Source organism: Pleurodeles waltl, chromosome 12 (genome assembly GCF_031143425.1).
Source record: "Pleurodeles waltl isolate 20211129_DDA chromosome 12, aPleWal1.hap1.20221129, whole genome shotgun sequence".
Classification (NCBI taxonomy): Eukaryota; Metazoa; Chordata; class Amphibia; order Caudata; family Salamandridae; genus Pleurodeles; species Pleurodeles waltl.
Genome location: NC_090451.1, coordinates 86,352,381 through 86,366,544, shown reverse-complemented (window position 1 = coordinate 86,366,544; position 14,164 = coordinate 86,352,381). Strand labels below are relative to the sequence as shown.

Genomic DNA, 14,164 nt, shown 5'->3' with positions numbered 1-14,164 from the left:
ATGCCCTGGTGACTAGCATTGTAACTGGTAGTGAATTGCCTAGTGCACAATGCTGTTCCCTGTGTGTGAGTGGGTTGTGTATACCAATGATGTCGTTGGTGCCGCCATTGACCAAGTGTATCCTATGTCTCCCCCCCTTTTTTGTTTTGTCACCCTGTCCTTGTGTGCATTAGCATCATCTGGCGGAGGCGCAGAGGCACCAGTGATGGAGAGAGCTGCATCCCACAGGACCCAGGAGGCAGAGTCCACCGATGGAGAGGGCACCAGTGGGACGGAGGGGGAGGGGAGCACCACGGCAAAGACAGGAGGGGACAGTTCGAACACGAATAACTCCTCCGATGGAAGCTCCCTAGTGGGGGCGGACACCTCTGTGCCCACCCCAACAACAGCTACAGCCACCAGCCCCATACCAGCACTGCCCTCCCAGCAGCCCCTCAGCGAGTTTCCCATGCCCGCTCACCCAGGAGGGTGGGCATCTCCTTTTCCCCAGGCACCTCAGGCCCTGCCACAGTTAGCCCTGCTGTCCTGAGTGAGGAGGCTATTGACCTCCTGAGATCCATCTCTGTTGGGCAGTCAACCATTGTGAATGCCATCCACGGATTGGCAGCCCAAATGCAACAGTCCAATGCTATTCTGGAGGGCATTCATACCGGCTTGGTGGCCCAACAGAGATCAATCCAGGCTGTGGTCTCCTCTCTGATGGCAGACATTGTCCCTGTTTCCCACCTCCAACTTCCTCTACCCAATCCCATTTCCCTCAAACCCAACCTATCCCAAGCACACAGGCAGACAAGCATGCACACAGGACAACACATAAGAGTGGCACAGGCAAACACAAGCACCACACTTCATCCCACAGGCACTCACACAAACACCATCCAGATGCAGACATGCAAACATCCACTGTCTCCACTGTGGCCCCCTCCTCCTCATCCTTCACCTCCCTCCCAGTTGTGTCTACACTCACACCGGCATGCACTACATCCTCATCCTCTACCCATCAACAGCACATCTACCAGAACCCACACCTCATTTCCATTCCAACATCCATGCACACGTCCCCTGTGTCCTCTCCCACTGTGTCTGGGTCCTCTCCTGCCAAAGTACACAAACTGAAGCACTCAGACACCCAACAGCCATCCACCTCACAACAGCCTCTAGCCCATGCACCTGCACCCAAACACAGCAGACTGACACCTCCTACAACCACTCCCTCTTCCTCCACTCCCAAACCTTCTCCCTCTTCCCGCCCCAATGTCCCTAAGAAGCTTTTCCTCTCCACCATTGACCTCTTCTCTACCCCCCCATCCTTCACGTCAGGCCAGGGTGGTCAAAACCTAGGCAAGCACCTCAGCCACCCAGTCCACGGGCACAGTAGTGTCCCCAGCAACTCCAGGTGGGAAAGGATCTCGGCCACCAGCCAGGCAGACAGAAAGGGTGCCTGCCCCAAGTGTTGCAGGAAGAAAGGGCAAGGAGCCAGCAACAGCTGCAGGAAGGAAGTGGAAGGAGCCAGCCCCAAGTGCTGCAGGAAGGAAGGGCAAGGAGCCAGCCCCAAGTGCTGCAGGAAGGAAGGGCAAGGAGCCAGCCCCAGGTGCTGCAGGAAAGAAGGGCAAGGAGCCAGCCCCAGCTGCAGGAAGGAAGAGCAAAGAGCCAGCCCCAGCTGCAGGAGGTAAGGACAAGGGGCCTGTTGCTGGGACTCAGTCGTAGACCCCACCACCAACCATGGTGATGCAGCCGTCTGAGGCTGCAGGGGATGGGCTGGAGTCTTCCCCCAGCGCCACCACCAGCAGCAGCACCAGTGGGCAGCTGTGCAAGGCTGCAGGGAAGGTTCTGGAGCTTCCCTCCACCACCACCAGCAGCAGCAGCACCAGTGGGCAGCCGTCGAGGTTGCAGAGGATGGGCTGGAGCCTCCCCCACCACCACCAGCAGCAGCACCACTGCCACCTCTGAACAGCCGTCACTGCCGGCGGACATTCTGAAGATCTGCCTCCATGGGCTGTTGTGTGGCCTGCCCCCTGCAAATCCAGTGGGTATGACACCCACCTGAGAGACTGTGACCTTGCACTCCCCAAGATCTGCATCACAGGGCATGATGCCCCCTCCAGAACCAGTGGAGATGCCATCCACTCACCCTATCCTCCTCAGGATGAAGATCCCAGGACACGATGCCCCCTCCAGGACCAGTAAGCAGGTCACCCACTTGAGAGACTGTGGCATTGCACTCCCCAGGACCAAGCACATAGCATGTTGCCCCCTCCAGAGCCAGTGGGCAAGTCACCCACTTGAGAGAGTGTGGCCTTGCACTCCACAGCACAGAGTAATGGGCATGTTGCCCCCTCCAAAGCATGTGGGCAAGTCACCCACTTGAGAGACTGTGGCCTTGCACTCCCCAGGACCAAGCACAGGGCATGTTGCCCCCTCCATGACCAGTGGCGTTGTACCATCTGCCGGCTGAGGTGCCCCCCGTTCCTCGTCCTCATGAGGTGCCTGTCTATTTTTTACCTGATGCCCCTGCCGTGTTCTCTCTGTGTTGTTGCAGGAGTAAAGTGGGGCCTTGGACTTTGTAATGTGGCCCTGTGGCCCACAAACATTGAGGACTGGGCAGTGTCCCTTCATTTGTAAATATGTATATACTTTTTGATTTGGATGCACGTATTGCTACTATATTTATCTTATTACACTCACTTTTATCTATTGGAGTTGTCCTTGCATTATTTTTGAGGGGTACAGGGTGTTTATGTTATGTTGCTGCATCTGCTTGTGTGTATGGTGTTGGGGGTGGGGTGTTGCGTGTTGCTTGTGTGTGTCAATCTCTTTTTCCTCCCCCCCTCCCTTGTGTGCTAGGCGGCTGTACTCACTGTGGTTGTCTTCGCCGTCATTGGTGTTTGTAGTGGAGCAGCACGTAGAAGAGCATGGGGAAGACATGCAGCTCGGGCTCCATGGTGGCATGGTTCTTCCCAGAGTCTCCAAAGGCGAGTCATTTCCCTTCTGTGAAGTGTTTCCACCAGGCTTTTGATGTCGTTGGTACCGCCCCTGGAAAGGTGGCGGATTGGACTGCTTAATACAGTGGACGGAACATTGTCTTCCACCTGGCTGTAGGTGGTTACCGCCGTGGTGCCTGTTGATTCTGCCCTGGACGTCGGTGTATTAAAGTGGCTGTCTGTCTGAGCTGTTTCTGCCATGGTCATAATTTAGCGGTATTTACCGCCAGCCTGTTGGTGGTATTACTGCCACTTTATCACCAACTGCCAGGGTTGTAATGAGGGCAATAATATGGAGAAAAAAATTGGGAATTCCAGAAATTTGTGAATCTGCACCCATGTGAGTGTGTAGATCTGTGAATACAGATTTGAGAATATATCTGAGAATTTGGCTCTTATTTTGCTTAATTTGCAAAACATCCTCCAGTCCGTCTAGCTAAGAGGAACGAGTTAGAAGCCACAAACGGCTTTAGGGAAGTCACAAGAATACTCTGCCCTAGATATGGGCATCATTTCCCAGGGTCTACCCACTAGACAGACACTGTCTAGAAGCCTTGTCTGTCACTTTCACGGAGAAGAACTGGGTGTCCACTGTTTCCAAGTCCTACCACTGACACAATGTTTGACTAGTGTGTAGACGTGCACTAATAGAGGAGAAGATTTTGTGTGGAGCACAAACGCAAAAGGAAAAAAGGGCAGAAGTGAAGCAGTAAAGTAAGTACCCTGTTAGGAATTTACCTTATATACCACAAGTCGATCAATAGACCATTTGTAAAGGCTTGTAGTAGTATTTGTATAAGAGTTTCAGGCACTGATGTGGGGTTGTAGCTGTGTGTAATCCTTCACTGAATTGGTGAATTGGTCTGTACCAGCAAGGCTTGTGTACCAGGAAGCCTTGTTTTATTTTGGTTGTAAGGCTGCTGATGTATGTGCAGTTGCTTTTTCTGATTTAGGGCAGGCAAGAGTTTATTTGAGAGGCTGCATTGAAGACTTCCGTGTGAGCTGGGTAGCGCATGCATGGTTGGTAGACTACAAGGTTCTGGGGTGGTCTGTATATGAAAATGTTTGGTTGTGTGAGTCCCAGAGAGAGACCTGAGTGTGCAGCTTTTCAAAAACAGATTAAGTGATGTCATATCCAGTAGAAGACCAACAGATAAAAACAGGGCTCAAAAAATCATAAAAATGTTACTAGACGTGCAGGTCGAGTAACTTAAAAAATCTACTCGACCTGAGTGTAATGTACTTGACCCTCAAACAGATCTCAAATTGTGTGATCCTAGGCAAATAGTTTACATAGTCGCCTTTTTCTTAATTCTCACATATGATTGCACCTTCAAATATGTGACCTCAGCATTTCTGCAGGACAAAAAAACTCTTTTGTTTGATTAAGTAGACTAAAGTTTGCTGCATGGATCACAGGAATCTAGTCAACATACCCATGAGGTCTAGCCCACATAACCTAGGACTTCTTTTAGTTTACTAACAACATTGCCATCAGGGCAGGAGTGTTTAAACACTCAATTTTAATAAATATATTACCAAACAATGATGTGGTAGCATACTGTCATCTGCACACAGTAACTTTCCAAGAAATGTCCAAAAACCTCTCCACAAACTTGCAACTTTACTGATAAAACTGCATAGTGTATTAACAGTCTGTGAAAATTGGGTTTCAGAAAACATATCCTTTTCACAACAACGCACACAGTATTCCGATTTGTTTTCATCCTATTAAAATATTTTTCCATCACACAGAAATATAAAAAAGGGCTTTCACAGCTATTTAAATATATTTAGAAATGTTTGCACAGTTGACTTAGTCATTTAAATAGTGTGTGTTAGGAAAAACCTGTCATCCTATATCCTTTTATTTTACATTCTAAGCAGCAGGTCACATAGGCCCTCATTACAACCCTGGCGGTCATAGACCGCCAGGGCTGTTTCGACGGTTGCACCGCCAACAAGCTGGCGATGCAAACCTTGGGATTACGACCGCGGCGGAAGCGCCAAGGTCGCACCGCCGGGACCAGTGGTTTACGGCCATGTTGGTCCTGGCGGTTTACCGCCACGTTGGTCCCGGCGGTTGTAATCCGCCAGGGCAGCGCTGCTTGCAGTGCTGCCCAGGGGATTACGAGTTCCCCGCCCGCCAGCCTTTTCTTGGCGGTAAGAACTGCAATGAAAAGGCTGGCGGAAAGGGGAGTCGCGGGGCCCCCTGCCACGGCCCCATGGAGCTTTTCATTGTCTGCGTAGCAGACAGAGAAAAGCGCGACGGGTGCAACTGCACCCATCGCACTGCCGCAACACTGCTGGCTCCATTTGGAGCCGGTTCCCGTGTTGCGGCCGACATCCCCGCTGGGCCGGCGGGCAAAAACTAGGTTTTCCGCCCGCCGGGAGTGCAGCCGCATTGGCGGCCGCACGGCGGTTACAACTTGGTAATGTTGTAATGAGGGCCATAGTCCCGGAACTCTGTAGTCAGAAGGAGAATTAATTGTAAGAAAAACTGACTTTTGACCTCTGTCTGTGAACAGAGCAAATGTGACAGAAAAACAAGATTTAAAGGCATCTTTTATTGCCCCTCCACTTTTTTAACTGAACAAAACACCTGTTCAGTGTAAACTCAAGGGAGTAGTAAGTATTAAAAATAGCTCGGCCTGGTCAAATAAAACTTGCCAATGCCAGTGGTCCAGTTGATTTTTCCAGCTCTGAATAAAATGGTTAAAAAAACTTCAACATTCCTTCAGTAAGTACCAATGACAATAATTTACAGTAGATATTAAACCTTGATTGGTTGACCTGCTGATTTGCATCTGTGTTTATAGAGAGCTTCCTGTTGTTCTGTGGCTCTGTCTGCAGGACAGTAGAATTCATGTAGCATAAATGTGCAATTTAGTTCAAGCCAGGGCTTTACTCCAGGAAACCTTGACTGCTTAGAGGCAAGCCAGACCTTGCAAGTCTAGAAAATACAGTAGCAAGTACAGTTGGGTGTGAGGTCCTACATGGTGTCTCAGCTTGTCTTGTGGATGTATGTACGACTGTGTCGTGAAGAGGAACAAAGGGTACAACAGTATTGTATGAATACCTTAAATCAATGCATTTGCATTTCATGTGTGTGATGCACCAGACTTTTCACATTTGGTTGTGTTATCTGAAGCAGTGCAAGACAGACCTTGAGTGCTTGGTTGCCTTGTCGGTAAATGTGCATATTAAGTTACTGTGTGTGGTTTGCTCCTTTGATTTAGAGGCACTTTGCCTGTACAATTTGGATTTGTCCTTGAATATGATACACCAGCCACGGACACTTGCTTAATTTGTAAAAGAATAAGTGCTGGAACTCAAGGTTTTTGCCCAGAAGCCCACAGCTTTTACTATTGAACGTCAGGGCTACCAAATCCCAAGGCCCGCAGCCTTGATTCCACCTCCTGCCTCTTTATTCCACCACCAGACACTCCCTGCTTTTTATCTCGCTTTTTCAGGTACTTTTTCATCCCTTCTTTATTTCTTTGTCACTGTTATCCTGCCGTTCTTTTCCACCTTCTTTCCCCTTTTTTGTTTTTCTCTGTCTTGCTCTGGGTCAAAGTCTGATGAGGAACGATAAGTGGGAGACCACACATGAGCACTGGTGAGCCCCATCTGCAACCATGGCTCAAATCAAGCACTGGTACTGTTATACTTCAAACAGAGTTAATTGTCCTTGCAGCACACTAAGGGGTGGATTCATAGACCATATGCGCCATTATAATTAAGATTACAAGCCAATTAAACTGTGATGTGACTCATACTTCTTTAGATGTAATTGTATGATACTAATTAAATACAAATTTCTGTATAGTGAACACACTGGAAGCAAGGACACACACAATTGAATACAATTTGGTTCGAGTGTTTCCCTATCTGTAGAGTGTTGCAATATTTCGTGGTCTGAAGAGAGGAAACAGTTGTTTCCTTAAACTAGACACAACAAATAACAGGGCTCCCTTCGATCTGATATTTGTAGTAACAAGACAGCGACCTTTTGTTACAGAAGATGGGGCCTACACCATTGAGTGCCCTACGTGTGATGCTGAGTGTCATAAAAGAGATCCACTGGGACAAATCGCCTAGGCCTGTCTGTGGAAGGAGGAGATGTGGTCCATGATTGATTGTAGAGGAGTCATTTTGTTTCTGTGATTAGGTGTAGACACAATTTGTGTAATTTGCTCTGGAGTGATTATGCATAATTTCAGGAAAATTACATACAATTACGTGTAGATACACAAAATGCAAATCTGCACTATATTTTCTTGCAAAGTGCACCCTCAACTCATTTTGACTCAAGACACATTTTGCGGTACATAACATGAAAAAAGTGGTTCTAGCTGGTCCCTCACGTAATTCCCAGATGCTGCAGTAAAATGTTACTGTGAACGGCATGTACTTGGGTGGGCAGAATACGGGGAATTTGACTCTGCAGAATTCTGGAGAGGTACATAAAACTCTGCAAGATTCTGCAGAGTTCTGCCAATGGGCGGAAATAGGCACGGCGTGCTGCTTGCAGTGTGATTTAGCCCCTGGAGCGCGTTCTGTGGTGCTTCAGAGGGCGTAGCTACGTGAGTTGATTTCGCTGCAGCTGGAGTAGATTTTCTACTCGAGCAGCAGCCTTCTGACCGCAAACAGTTGCGAACACCTGATTAGAAAAAACTCGCTGGATGTCCTCCTGGCGACCGAAAATCATGCTAGGGTTCCAAAATCTTGTTCGCGGTCACCAGCTTAGCGTTTTTGAGCTGCATTCAAGAAAACAATCCACCACGCAGCAATTGGCGGAATTTGGTCAGAACTCCGCATTACAAGCGTAACTTGGAGGCGCCAAAATTCCACCAATTCCACTGGAGGAACTAAATATTTCACCCACCTCTAATAATGGCATAATTTGGGGAATTTCTTGTGACAAGTGTAATGCGAAATTCCCAGCATTACATGAATTTTGCAGACTAGGGGGTGTCAGCTATGTGGGGATTCCAGGGTCATGCAGAGGGGCCTTTCCTTCCAGCCATTGTTAAGACCAAGCGTTCTATTGTTGGTGGGTTGCTGGAACACTGTCTGAATGAATAGTATCAAATCAGTTATAATCAAGCAGCAATATCATTTCCCTCAAAGTTGACAAGTTTATTTAGCAGCCCTTTATTGTATCTTATCATAAAGGTGGATATGAGACACTGGGAAATGGCAAAATAGGGCTTGTGGTGTGGGAACAAAGACTTCTGCCAGATTACTCACACTGTTAATCAACACTGAAGGGTACGATAAAACATCCTGTGTTGTGAAGGATTAAAGTCGTAGTGATTAGTCAATGTTACACTTTCACAAGACCACGTCAAGGGGTGAGCTGGGGGAGTATGCAAATATTGTATATCAATTTCTGTAGGGTCAGTTTACTTGGTTTTTCATCTAGAAGGATGGAGGAAAAATTAGCAAATTAAAGTTTTAAGTAGGTTTTGGTCCAAAGTTAGGCCCCAGGACAAAGTATCATCTTTTGGTGAGGCTGGCAATGGCACTGGATAAAATGTGTCGACTTGTATCAAAATCTGGTACTTGGATGTCAGTCTTCAGTTTCTATCGACTGATACAGTCCCTGCACTCTCAGTCTCACTGAAAGTGGAGCACACAGTATCCATTGTTTTTTTGAGTGACGGTGTGCAGTTGAGGGACATGATTTCACACCTTACGAAACCATCGGGGTGTTGTGTATCAGTGGGTCAAAAACATCAAATGGGCATATCTAATGGGCCAGGCATGTGCTGCTGGCCCATCAGAACTGTCGAGTTTCTTTTTTCCACCCTTTCAACCCACAAGTGTGATGCTGGCCCTCAGAGGTGTTGTTGCACCGTCAGACTCGTGGAACGACAGAGGGCACATTTTTATGGGGCACGCCAAAGTGCTCTCATGGGCAAATCTCCACTTATATTTGCTGTCAGAATCTAAATTTCATTTATGGGGCAAAGGTAACAAAGTGAACTTATAGGAATGAGGCACAAGACAGAAGTTAGCTTTATTGATGGATAAGCATGTACAGGGCCAGTACTCAGGAAGACACGACAACAGCAGCAACAAAGTTCGCTGCTCATTTCCCAGGTCATTTCTGCTGTTACCATCACCAGCAGTCGAACTCTCGCCCTGAGCACTCCATACCATGACAATCTCACTTCATCTTTCCTTGTGACACTGATATCCCGTTCTCTGGTGTAGCCTGTGCTGAATTTGAGCAGGTGTTTGCTGGTGGGGCCCACCAGCACTCGTTTTTGGGAACTGGTGCTTATTTTAACTCACTGTACACAGAAAAGACAAATGTGGAAAGAAAAAGGAATTGAAAGACTGAGCAACTGTGACGAAGGGAGAAAACAAGAACATACAAGAGAGGGGTAAAGGGGCAGGGAGTGTCGGTGGTGGATTAAAGAGGCATGAGATGGAGCCAAAACTGTGCATCCTTGGTATTCGGCTCCCGGACCTTTGATAGCCCTGGGTGTATCAATGGTGTCATTGGCCCCAGTGCAAGCAAGGGATATGCCCTCCCAATCCACATGCTGAGTAGCAAAATAAACATTACAATTTGAGTGGAGCAGGCCCTCACCCTCCAGGGCCCGGTGCCACTCCACCGGCTGCGCAATGCATAGCTAGCTCTTAAGCTCAATTGTCTCTGGTTTTCCTCTTTTTAGGGTCGAGCCTGCGTTGCATGCGCTCGCGCATGCGTATCGCAGGGAGACTCTTTTGTATTTAGAAAAGGGTTCGGAGCCCTGTCAACTTCACGTCAGTGCTTTTTATTGGTTCGTGGGCTTCCCTGATAAAATGTGCTTGCTTTCATTAGTCGAGGGCACGCATATGGCATGCCTTTTCCGGTGGCTATCCCTCCTCGAGCGCAGCGACCAACTACAGAAAACATGCGAGGCTCGCTGTTTTCCATCGGGCTCGTGGACCTTTTTTTTCTCTAATTTAGAGCGCGATCTCGCTTGGCAGAAGTCGAGCGCTTTACATACTTGATTTCACTTTTTCGGGTTGTGTACATAAATACACTTTTGCCGAATAGGTGAAAAGTCGGGTTAAGAGTTTACAATGCGATCAGCTCTAACATGAGCAAACGCGAGACCCGTCGCATTGTAAATGCTTGTTCTATCAATGTCAGAGATTTAAAATGTTAGGAATGTTGACATTTCCTCCAGGGCGGCGCTGCATGGTATCAGTGTTAACTTTTACTCCTCTAATCCCTTTGGATTCACAGTTACACTTACCCTGCGTTCTTTCCTGGGACGAGTAACTTTGTGTCAGTGTCCACATTTCTTACTCAGGTTAGTTTCTTTGTATCAATTTTCACACTTCCTAAAACCCTGAGTTTCTTTAAGTCTGTGTCCAGGACTAGTTACTCTGTTACAAATGTTTAGATCTATAGTTTCTCTGAAGTTAACTCCAGCCTTAATGGCAGCGTTTACATTTCCAAAGCTCAGTTACTCTGCACCCCTTCTTTTCATAATGTGGCCCAGAGAAACCCCAGAAGCAGCATAAAGGCAGGGAGTTGCCGGACGTGTGATAAGATGCCAACATGCATTTGGATGACATGAGCACAGGCTACGTTTTATATCTGTCTATGATGTAACTCCATTGCAACAAAGAAAATCAGGTGCCCCCTCCCTCTCTACATGGGCCCAAACCCTCCACCACTCCAGTTGTCCTTTTCCTGACACAGCCTAGCGCTCTGATTAACTGCAAGGTTTTACGTAGCGCTTCACAATACTCCTTAATAAGTGATTAAATATGTAAACGTATTTTATATTTATTAGTTCTCTATTTAAAAAAAAACCCATAAAACTCTCCAGTAATTAAATCTCAGATAATTCACAACCATTTGTGGGGAATAATCCTTCAAATGCTTATTCTGGTAGGCTTTGATTTCCCTTCTTCCCTTGTTGGCTTCCTGCTGACCAGGAGTCTAGACAAGACAACCTTGCTCTTAAGGTTCTGAAGGTTTTATATTGCAAATCTATCTGCTTGCTGCTGTCCCCTTTCTCAGACCATCGGCCTTTCGATTACTCAAATAATGGGAACACTCTGTGCAAAATGTCTGAGATATATCTATGCCTTGGAAACGTCAGATGGCTGGCTTTCATCTGGTGAAATAGACTAAACTCCTAAAAGGATGAGGTACCCTGGTCTAGATTTATGGAGATTTTGAATTTAGTGTCTATTTTGGAATTTACAAAGCCACGCAAAACCTGATTTGCTTGACTTTGCTTTGCTTGGTGTACATAAAAAATAAAATAAAATAAACACAAAGCAGTGTTATGCGCTGCCTAGTGTTACCTTGTGTCAGCTGGGTATAGCCTGTGTGGTCAGTGGGCGTTCCCATGCATCCATCCATGGATTCTGATTCAAACCCATATTAACAAAGACTTGTGAACGTGGCTTTCTGCCAAAATGGAGCACCTGCCTGATGCTCGAGTAACTAGGAAAATGTCTTTATTTTCCTTATTAGTTCCTCCTCGCACGTGTTCTGCATTTAGCAGCACACACACAAAGAAAAAATGTCCTCTAACGAGAGTTTTTTGCTGGAAAGTGCTCCTTCCTCCACAAAAACTATTCTGACCACAGTGCAGACAACCTTGCGTAATGATGCAGTCATGCCTGCATTGGCACTAGGCAGCCGCAAGCGCACCAGCGCCAGGAGACAGCAGAACTGTGCTACAACTGTGAAATTATGGAGAAATCCTGCTCTCCCTTTCATGCAACTTCACGTGCTGCAATGCGTTTTGTGAAGTGCTAGTAAACATGCACAATAGCATCCAATTTTAAGTGTAGTGTTACGTGGGAACACTAGTGTTGGGTTCCTGGGTAGACAGTATTTTCCGTACCAGTAGAAGACAGCTTGCACCAGTGGCGTAGCGTGGGTTGTCAGCACTCGGGCCAAGGCAAGTAATTTGCGCCCCCTAACCCGTGGATTTTAGCACTCATGAGTGCGAGCGCGCCCCCCCCAGATGTTGCGCCCGGTGCGGCTGGCCCCCCCTGCACCCCCCACGCTACGCCACTGGCTTGCACTGTCCTTGCCCCACCCTGCTTTTGCCATCCACTGTGATACAATTATAAGGTTCCACAGTGGCAGAGTTATTGAACAGCCACGTCAAGTCAGTGCTATACAGGAAGTTATAGCTGCACAATACAAACACCGCTCAATGACCATTATAAACCCAGGTATCAGGAAGGCCAATTGGTGTGGCTGGATGATACATTCTCCCACACACACCTGTCACAATACAATGAGGAAGTAACTCACTATTGTTCATTATCAATTATCAAAGAAGGTTTAATGTATTTATATAAAGTGTACACTTAATTATAGAGTATTACAGTCTCACAATAAACGCAAAGGAGCCTATTCATAAATTGCATTTTGCAGTACTTAAAGTATTATTATAGTGGTACCACTCAGGTACTACAAAACTGAATCCATAAACCTACATTTGGAAACGTTCTTCTCTGGATCAACTATGGTTTCTGTGTGATGATTTCCATCGGGGTGGTGGAGATCGAGATGTATGTTTCAGTCAAAAATGTGGGATGGACAAGGGGGAGTGGCTAGAAAAAGGGACATAATTACTACTAAATTGGAGAAAAATGTATGGAGGTGTTTGGACAGGGGCATCCTAATATAAACATACACTCACAAACCAGTAGGACTATTGCTGTCCAGAAACTACACTTCTAAAGTTACTGCAGTCTAAAGGCGACATAACAGTTCTAACTATACTCCAACACAGCCTTGGACAATGTCAAGCACCACACATGGCGACTCACGTGATCATATGAACTGCAATATACTCCATTAGAAAATAACAGTGGAAGAAAAAAAAATCACATCTCTTATGAGATAGTGAAATTACGTTAAATTAATTAAATCATTTTGACATTTAAATTATACATATATGTGTGAATGTATATATCATAAATACATTGTTTTATTTTTAAAATGCATAATAACCGGAATTAAAACAATTAAATAAACATTCACACATCTATTAAAAAAATCGAAATAATTTGATTGAAGTGAACATGTAAGTTTTAACAAAATTTGTAATTAGTAACTAAAAAAAAGTTATTGTGTGAATTTTCAAAATTAATATTGCTTATAATTGTTATTTATAAATGAAATGAATGTATTTAAATTAATTCATTCTTAGATATACATTTAATTTAATGCGCTAATGTGCTGTAATGTTATATGTTAACAATAAATAGTTCAAGCTAATTGTTATTTATATTTTACATTCAAGTTTGTTCAAAGAACAATAAACTTACCAACATATGTGTGGAAAGTTACTAGTAGTAACCTTACACTCTACAAACCTGAAATAGGATGCTCTTCCACCTGATGTGATGGGGCTAGAGACATGTTAGCCTCACTTAGCTGTACATTTGCACTCTGAAGTGGTGAATAGCAAAAATGTCTACAGTTACACCTACGTGTAGAAGTAATGTACACATGTATATTTACCCTTGTGAACATTCATAAGGCTCTATTCTCTTTTACCAGCCAGCACTATTGCCACTAGTGACTAGTCGACTATTCAAAATTACTAGCTTGACCATCCTCGATGCACAACAATGAGGGTCAAATCTATGAACTGTTGGCGCAGGGCAGCAAAGCAAGTCACCTTGCTGCGCTGCCTTGCGTCAGAGGAAGAGCAGGAATGCACCATTTAGATGCAATACAGCGCATTCCTGTCCTTTCCCACTGAATTGGCACCGTTTTGGCTGTCTAACGCCAATGCTGACATCCTTGCTCCATGGTGCAAGGGTGTCTGCGTTGCATGCAGGATTGGTTTTGTGCAGGAAGGGACACGTTACTGGACAAAACAATCCTGGGAGGCTTTGTCCTCGTTCTATGTGTGTTGCAGACTGCAAACTACATTGAAAGTGGAAAAAATGAGGAGAAATAAAGATATTTATCCTCGTTGCTCCTCACCTGGAGGTGTAGGAATTTGGTGCATCCTCAGGTTTACCAGAGTTGGTAAAGCTGGAGATGCCTCAAAATCCATGGGTATTGCGTGGGAATACCGGCAACTCCGATGGAACGCCTCCCTTGCACAGATTAAGACAACACAGCATTTGCGCTACCTTACTCCATATCTATGAGGCCATTCAAAGCCACACAAAGGTGCTTTCCT

The 14,164-nt window shown here is 45.9% G+C and overlaps 1 protein-coding gene across 1 annotated transcript in view; it reads left to right on the top strand.

Annotated features, from left to right (window-relative positions):
- The first annotated feature begins 3,544 nt into the window (after positions 1-3,544).
- Positions 3,545-14,164, top strand: part of LOC138268164 (asialoglycoprotein receptor 2-like) — a 57,115-nt gene continuing 46,495 nt past the window's right edge. The window contains exon 1 of the mRNA XM_069217585.1: positions 3,545-3,695. The gene's annotated coding sequence lies outside the window, so the exon portion shown is untranslated. The remainder of the gene's footprint in view (positions 3,696-14,164) is intronic.